The sequence below is a fragment of the Acanthochromis polyacanthus genome, chromosome 10 (genome assembly GCF_021347895.1).
Source record: "Acanthochromis polyacanthus isolate Apoly-LR-REF ecotype Palm Island chromosome 10, KAUST_Apoly_ChrSc, whole genome shotgun sequence".
Classification (NCBI taxonomy): Eukaryota; Metazoa; Chordata; class Actinopteri; family Pomacentridae; genus Acanthochromis; species Acanthochromis polyacanthus.
Genome location: NC_067122.1, coordinates 3,592,320 through 3,600,376, shown reverse-complemented (window position 1 = coordinate 3,600,376; position 8,057 = coordinate 3,592,320). Strand labels below are relative to the sequence as shown.

The 8,057-nt window shown below is 41.1% G+C and overlaps 1 long non-coding RNA gene across 1 annotated transcript; it reads right to left on the bottom strand.

Moving 5' to 3' along the window:
• Positions 1-1,522: 1,522 nt before the first annotated feature.
• LOC127535898 (uncharacterized) lies at positions 1,523-6,246 on the bottom strand. The gene is made up of 5 exons (XR_007944781.1): positions 5,553-6,246; positions 5,013-5,406; positions 4,153-4,228; positions 3,509-3,718; positions 1,523-2,928 (listed from the first exon to the last, which is right to left on the bottom strand). It is a non-coding gene; the product is annotated as an uncharacterized LOC127535898 (long non-coding RNA).
• Between the last annotated feature and the right edge of the window lie 1,811 nt (positions 6,247-8,057).

Genomic DNA, 8,057 nt, shown 5'->3' with positions numbered 1-8,057 from the left:
AGGACAAAAAAATGACAAAAGGTGTGACATCAAAGAGCTAAAATGACAAAAAAAAATGACTGAAATGAGGCAAAATATGACTCAAAACAACAAAAACATGACAAAAAACAACCAAAATAAGACAAAAAATGTCACAAAACAACAAAAATGAAACAAAAACACTGGAAAAGCGAGATACAGAATGAATAAAATGAGACAAACTATGACACAGAATAGCAAAAGTAAGACACAAAACAACAACAAGAGACTTAAAACAACAAAAACAGGACAAAAAAAATCACAAAAGGTGTGACATGAAAGAGCTAAAATGACAAAAAAAATGACTGAAATGAGGCAAAATATGACTCAAAACAACAAAAACATGACAACAAACAACCAAAACAAGACAGAAAGATCTGGACAAACAACCCCAAAGAGTTTAAATGTTCGATTTAAGCTCCTGAAGCCGAACTCTGAGAAACGATGCTGAGGCGTGAAGAGGAGACTGCTGGGATTGTGTCAAACGCCATAAAACATGTTCCAAATGACTGGAAACACGTCCAAAAGGAAGCTGGAGTGGAGCTGAAACCTGAGAAACGCTGCTGAGGATGAAGAGCAGACTGCTGGGATTCCCTTCATCTCCTCATCAGAGCCGACGTCGTTCTGTAATCTCCAAAGTTCCAGACGTGACGACGACTTTGCTCCTCTAATATCCAACAATCAGGACGAGTCGCTTCGGCTCCTCGGAGGCTCCGTATCGGCCGCCATCTGGACTCCCTGCAGACGCCTGGTAGGAAACTTTAATTAATGGGAAGTGTGCGCCGTCACGGAGCGGCCAATCGGAGGCCGACAACAACAAGCTTCCTGCTCGGGGAACCTCCCGGTGACGTTCCACTAATTAAATCCAGGTCTCGGCTGGCTTCCTCTCAGACAGAATTAAACGTCGCTCCGTCCTCAGACGCTTCACGGCGACACCCAACGTCACGACGAAAATGTTCCGCGCTGAACCGTCACCGAAGCCTCGACGCCGTCAGCCGGAGTCACAGACGTGTTGGACATCAACCAGGAATTAGTTTGAAAAGGTTGAAAATGCTGCACCACGGCTCTGAGGTGTTCAAGCATTAAACGACACCAAATGTTGTTCAGACATGTCCCTTTGAGGATTACAAAGTCTGTCTCAGTCTAACATGAGGAAACATGGCAAAAATGACAAACAGCCTGTACAAAATGACACAAACATGTACAAAATCAAAATAAAAAGTGTTTAAAATGTCAAACATGTCCAAAATAGCAACAAAAATGGCATATAATACGTGCAAAATGACAAAAATTTGTCCAAAATGGTTATAAACATGTTCAAAATTATATAAAATGTGTCCCAAATGACTAAAACATGTCCAAAATGATTTAAAATGTGTCCATAATGACAAAACATCTTCAAAATAACGATAAACATGTCCAAAATGGGTAAAAAATTCAACATAATAAATTTTGAAAATGACAGAAAACAGGTCAAAAATTAAATATAAAGTGACCAAAATGACAAAAAATATGTTTAAAATGACTATAAACATGTCCAACATGACTGGAAATATGGCAAAATGACAAAAAAAATGTCCAAAATGACAAATAACATGCCAAATATGATGACCACATGTCCAAAATGACTATAAACACGTCCAAAATGACTATAAACACGTCCAAAATGACTATAAACACATCCAACATGACTGGAAATATGGCAAAATGACAAAAAAAGTCCAAAATGACAAATAACATGCCAAATATGATGACCACATGTCCAAAATGACTATAAACACGTCCAAAATGACTATAAACATGTCCAAAATGACTATAAACACGTCCAAAATGACTATAAACATGTCCAAAATTATCATAAACAACGTCCAAAATGTCATAAAAATGTCCAAAATGACTATAAACACATCCAAAATGACTATAAATATGTCCAAAATGACTATAAATATGTCCAAAATGACTTTAAACAAGTTCAAAATGACTTTAAACAAGTTCAAAATGACTATAAGCATATCCAAAATGACTACAAACATATCAAAAAATGACTGGAAATATGGCAAAATGTCAAACAACATGCCAAAAATGACTAACATGGGTCTGAAATTACTAAAAAACATTGTCAAAATGACAGGGTTTTTTTTGCACACGACAGAAAACATGTTGAAAATTACTAGAGACATTTTCAAAATGACCAAAAAATGTTTTCAAAATGACTATAAACATGTCCAAATATTATTTTTTGTAATATTTGGAAATTAAAGATGAAAAAAACATTACAACAGGTTTTAATGTCTAATAATGATCTTTTTAAGATAAAATAAAAGAATAATTAATATCAGAAATAGGATTGAATCTGAACGAAGAATCCAATAAATCTATTTATGATTCATTTAATAAATCACGTGCATCATTAAATTTGTGTTTTCTGTCTGACTTTAGTCCCTCAGGCGTCTGTTTTATTATTTACAGGATTTATTTATATGATGAGTCGCCTTAAAGAGGAAATATTTTACTTTATTTACAGCAGATCAACTCGTTTTAACGAGACGACAGCAGACCGGTTTGGATCTATTTTCCTACAGTTTGTGTTGAGCAGGCAGACTCCCGTCAGGTTAATTGTGTTCTGGAGCAGCTGTAATTATCTCTGATGAACGTCTCAACATGAAACGGAGCCGAAGCCTGGAGGTGATCAGCTGATAGCGACAACTCTTTGATCTGAAGAAGAAGAAAAGATGATCTCACACGCAGATCAGAGGCAGCTTTCAGGACGTTACATCATCACTTCTGAGTCCAGAAACTCTGAACGTCCGTTATGCAGGCGCCTCGGAACACACCTGGTCACTAAAACACACCTGGTCACTGAAACACACCTGGTTACTGAAACAAACACACCTGGTTACTGAAACACACCTGGTCACTGAAACAAACACACCTGGTCACTGAAACAAACACACCTGGTCACTGAAACACACCTGGTCACTGAAACACACCTGGTCACTGAAACACACACACCTGGTTACTGAAACACACCTGGTCACTGAAACACACACACCTGGTTACTGAAACACACCTGGTCACTGAAACACACCTGGTCACTGAAACACACACACCTGGTTACTGAAACACACCTGGTCACTGAAACACACCTGGTCACTGAAACACACCTGGTTACTGAAACAAACACACCTGGTCACTGAAACACACCTGGTTACTGAAACAAACACACCTGGTTAATGAAACAAACACACCTGGTTACTGAAACAAACACACCTGGTCACTGAAAAACACACACCTGGTCACTGAAACAAACACACCTGGTCACTGAAACAAACACACCTGGTCACTGAAACAAACACACCTGGTCACTGAAAAACACACACCTGGTCACTGAAACAAACACACCTGGTCACTGAAACAAACACACCTGGTCACTGAAAAACACACACCTGGTCACTGAAAAACACACACCTGGTCACTGAAACAAACACACCTGGTTACTGAAACACACCTGGTTACTGAAACACACCTGGTTACTGAAACAAACACACCTGGTCACTGAAACACACCTGGTTACTGAAACACACCTGATCACTGAAACAAACACACCTGGTTACTGAAACACACCTGATCACTGAAACAAACACACCTGGTTACTGAAACACACCTGGTCACTGAAACACACCTGGTCACTGAAACACACCTGGTCACTGAAACACACACACCTGGTTACTGAAACACACACACCTGGTTACTGAAACACACCTGGTTACTGAAACAAACACACCTGGTCACTGAAAAACACACACCTGGTTACTGAAACACACACACCTGGTCACTGAAACACACCTGGTCACTGAAACAAACACACCTGGTCACTGAAAAACACACACCTGGTCACTGAAACAAACACACCTGGTCACTGAAACAAACACACCTGGTCACTGAAAAACACACACCTGGTCACTGAAAAACACACACCTGGTCACTGAAACAAACACACCTGGTTACTGAAACACACCTGGTTACTGAAACACACCTGGTTACTGAAACAAACACACCTGGTCACTGAAACACACCTGGTTACTGAAACACACCTGATCACTGAAACAAACACACCTGGTTACTGAAACACACCTGATCACTGAAACAAACACACCTGGTTACTGAAACACACCTGGTCACTGAAACACACCTGGTCACTGAAACACACCTGGTCACTGAAACACACACACCTGGTCACTGAAACACACACACCTGGTTACTGAAACACACCTGGTTACTGAAACACACCTGGTCACTGAAACAAACACACCTGGTCACTGAAACAAACACACCTGGTCACTGAAACACACCTGGTCACTGAAACACACCTGGTCACTGAAACAAACACACCTGGTCACTGAAACAAACACACCTGGTCACTGAAACAAACACACCTGGTCACTGAAACACACCTGGTCACTGAAACACACCTGGTCACTGAAACAAACACACCTGGTCACTGAAACAAACACACCTGGTCACTGAAACAAACACACACCTGGTCACTGAAACACACACACCTGGTCACTGAAACAAACACACCTGGTCACTGAAACAAACACACCTGGTCACTGAAAAACACACACCTGGTCACTGAAACAAACACACCTGGTCACTGAAACAAACACACCTGGTCACTGAAACAAACACACCTGGTCACTGAAACAAACACACACCTGGTCACTGAAACACACACACCTGGTCACTGAAACAAACACACCTGGTCACTGAAACAAACACACCTGGTCACTGAAACAAACACACCTGGTCACTGAAAAACACACACCTGGTCACTGAAACAAACACACCTGGTCACTGAAACAAACACACCTGGTCACTGAAAAACACACACCTGGTCACTGAAACAAACACACACCTGGTCACTGAAACACACCTGGTCACTGAAACAAACACACCTGGTTACTGAAACACACCTGGTTACTGAAACACACCTGATCACTGAAACAAACACACCTGGTTACTGAAACACACCTGGTTACTGAAACACACCTGGTCACTGAAACAAACACACCTGGTCACTGAAACAAACACACCTGGTCACTGAAACACACCTGGTCACTGAAACACACCTGGTCACTGAAACAAACACACCTGGTCACTGAAACAAACACACCTGGTCACTGAAACACACCTGGTCACTGAAACAAACACACCTGGTCACTGAAACACACCTGGTCACTGAAACAAACACACCTGGTCACTGAAACAAACACACCTGGTCACTGAAACAAACACACCTGGTCACTGAAAAACACACACCTGGTCACTGAAACAAACACACCTGGTCACTGAAACAAACACACCTGGTCACTGAAACAAACACACCTGGTTACTGAAACAAACACACCTGGTCACTGAAACAAACACACCTGGTTACTGAAACACACCTGGTTACTGAAACACACCTGGTCACTGAAACAAACACACCTGGTCACTGAAACAAACACACCTGGTCACTGAAACAAACACACCTGGTTACTGAAACACACCTGGTTACTGAAACACACCTGGTTACTGAAACACACCTGGTCACTGAAACAAACACACCTGGTTACTGAAACACACACACCTCTTTGTGGCTGTTTTACATCTCGTGGCCGTTTGGTGTCTCTCTAGTTGTTTTGTGTCTAGTTGTTTTGAGTCTTTTTGTGGCTGTTTTGCGTCTCTTTGTGGTTGTTTTGCGTCTCTTTGTGGTTGTTTTGAGTCTTTTTGTGGCTGTTTTGCGTCTCTTTGTGGTTGTTTTGAGTCTTTTTGTGGCTGTTTTGCGTCTCTTTGTGGTTGTTTTGAGTCTTTTTGTGGCTGTTTTGCGTCTCTTTGTGGTTGTTTTGAGTCTTTTTGTGGCCATTTTGCGTCTCTTTGTGGTTGTTTTGAGTCTTTTTGTGGCTGTTTTGCGTCTCTTTGTGGTTTTGTTTCTCTGTGGTTGTTTTGTGTCTCTTTGTGGTCGTTTTGTAACTTTTTATGATTATTTTGTGTGTCTTTGTTGCTCTTTATGCATATTTGTAATTGTTTTGTGTTTTCTGTGGTCTGGTGTAACTTCATGTTTTTTTGTCTCTTTGTAGTCATTTTGTGTCTCTTTTTTTAGTTGTGTTGAGTCTCTGTTGCTGTTCTGTACCTCTTTGTGGTCATTTTGTGTCTCTTTGTAGTTGTGTTGAGTTTCTTTGTGGGTGTTCTGTACCTCTTTGAGGTCACTTTGTGTCTCTTAGCTGTTGTTTTGTGTCTCTTTTGCGTCTCTTTGCTGTTGTTTTACATCTCTTTGTGTTAACCTCTTCCCACGCTGACTGACTCTCTGCCGCTGCGATCGATCGACCGTCTTGTTCCTGAAACGTTGATGGCGTTCGGCCAGCAGCTCGGTCATGAAACAATCATGAGACTCTGCAGGTGAAGAAGATCCGGGCTCGCCGCGGGACGCCGGAGGAAGCCGACGCCTCGGGCAACACCGTGTTCGACAACCAGGAGATGAAGCAGCCGCAGCCGAGGGAGCTCCGAGGGCTTCTCTGGAAAAGAGGCGAACAGAAAAGCTGAGCAGCAGGATGAAGACGAATCCTGCAGGCAGAACAAAGCAGCAGAAATCAGACGATCTGAGAAAGCTTCAAACCTGAAGAGTTTATTCTGCAGAGTCTGGATGAAGACGGAAACCGTGAAAACGCCTCCAAGTTAATGTTCTACCTGAGTGACATCAGTCTGGCTTCACAGGATTGTCAGAAAAAGAATACATCTGTAAAATGAATAATATATGTGAGGGTTAGATACAAAGACTAAGAGCAGATAAGAGAATTACAGGACTTTTCTTTTTTGTGTTTTTGTTGCCATTTTGTGGTTATTTTGTGTTTTTGTGTATTTTTGTGGTCATCTTGTGTCTCTTTGTGGTTGTTTTGTGTCTCTGTGATTGTTTTGTGTATTTTTGTGGTCATCTTGTGTCTCTTTGTGGTTGTTTTGTGTCTCTGTGGTTGTTTTGTGTCTCTTTGTGGTTGTTTTGTGTCTTTATGGTTGTTTTGTGTCTTTTTGTGGCTGTTTTGCGTCATTTTGTGGCTGTTTTGCGTCATTTTGTGGTTGTTTTGTGTCTATTTGTGGCTGTTTTGTGTCTCTTTGTGGTTGTTTTGTGTCTATTTGTGGTTGTTTTGTGTCTCTTCGTGGCTGTTTTGTGTCTTTATGGTTGTTTTGTGTCTCTTTGTGGCTGTTTTGTGTCTTTTTGTGGCTGTTTTGCGTCTTTTTGTGGCTGTTTCGTGTCTCTTTGTGGCTGTTTCGTGTCTCTTTGTGGTTGTTTTGTGTCTCTGTGATTGTTTTGTGTCTCTTTGTGGCTGTTTTGTGTCTTTATGGTTGTTTTGTGTCTCTTTGTGGCTGTTTTGTGTCTTTTTGTGGCTGTTTTGCGTCTTTTTGTGGCTGTTTTGTGTCTCTTTGTGGCTGTTTTGCGTCTCTTTGTGGTTGTTTTGTGTCTATGTGGTTGCTTTGTGTCTCTTTGTGGCTGTTTTGTGTCTTTATGGTTGTTTTGTGTCTCTTTGTGGCTGTTTTGTGTCTCCTTGTGGCTGTTTTGTCTCTTTGTGGCTGTTTTGTGTCTTTTTGTGGTTGTTTTGTGTCTCCTTGTGGCTGTTTTGTCTCTTTGTGGCTGTTTTGTGTCTTTTTGTGGTTGTTTTGTGTCTCTTTGTGGCTGTTTTGTGTCTTTTTGTGGTTGTTTTGTGTCTCTTTGTGGTTGTTTTGTCTCTTCGTGGTTGTTTTGTGTCTTTTTGTGGTTGTTTTGTGTCTCTTTGTGGTTGTTTTGTCTCTTTGTGGTTGTTTTGTGTCTCCTTGTGGCTGTTTTGTCTCTTTGTGGATGTTTTGTGTCTTTTTGTGGTTGTTTTGTGTCTCTTTGTGGTTGTTTTGTCTCTTTGTGGTTGCTTTGTGTCTCTTTGTGGCTGTTTTGTGTCTCCTTGTGGCTGTTTTGTCTCTTTGTGGCTGTTTTGTGTCTTTTTGTGGCTGTTTTGTGTCTCTTTGTGGCTGTT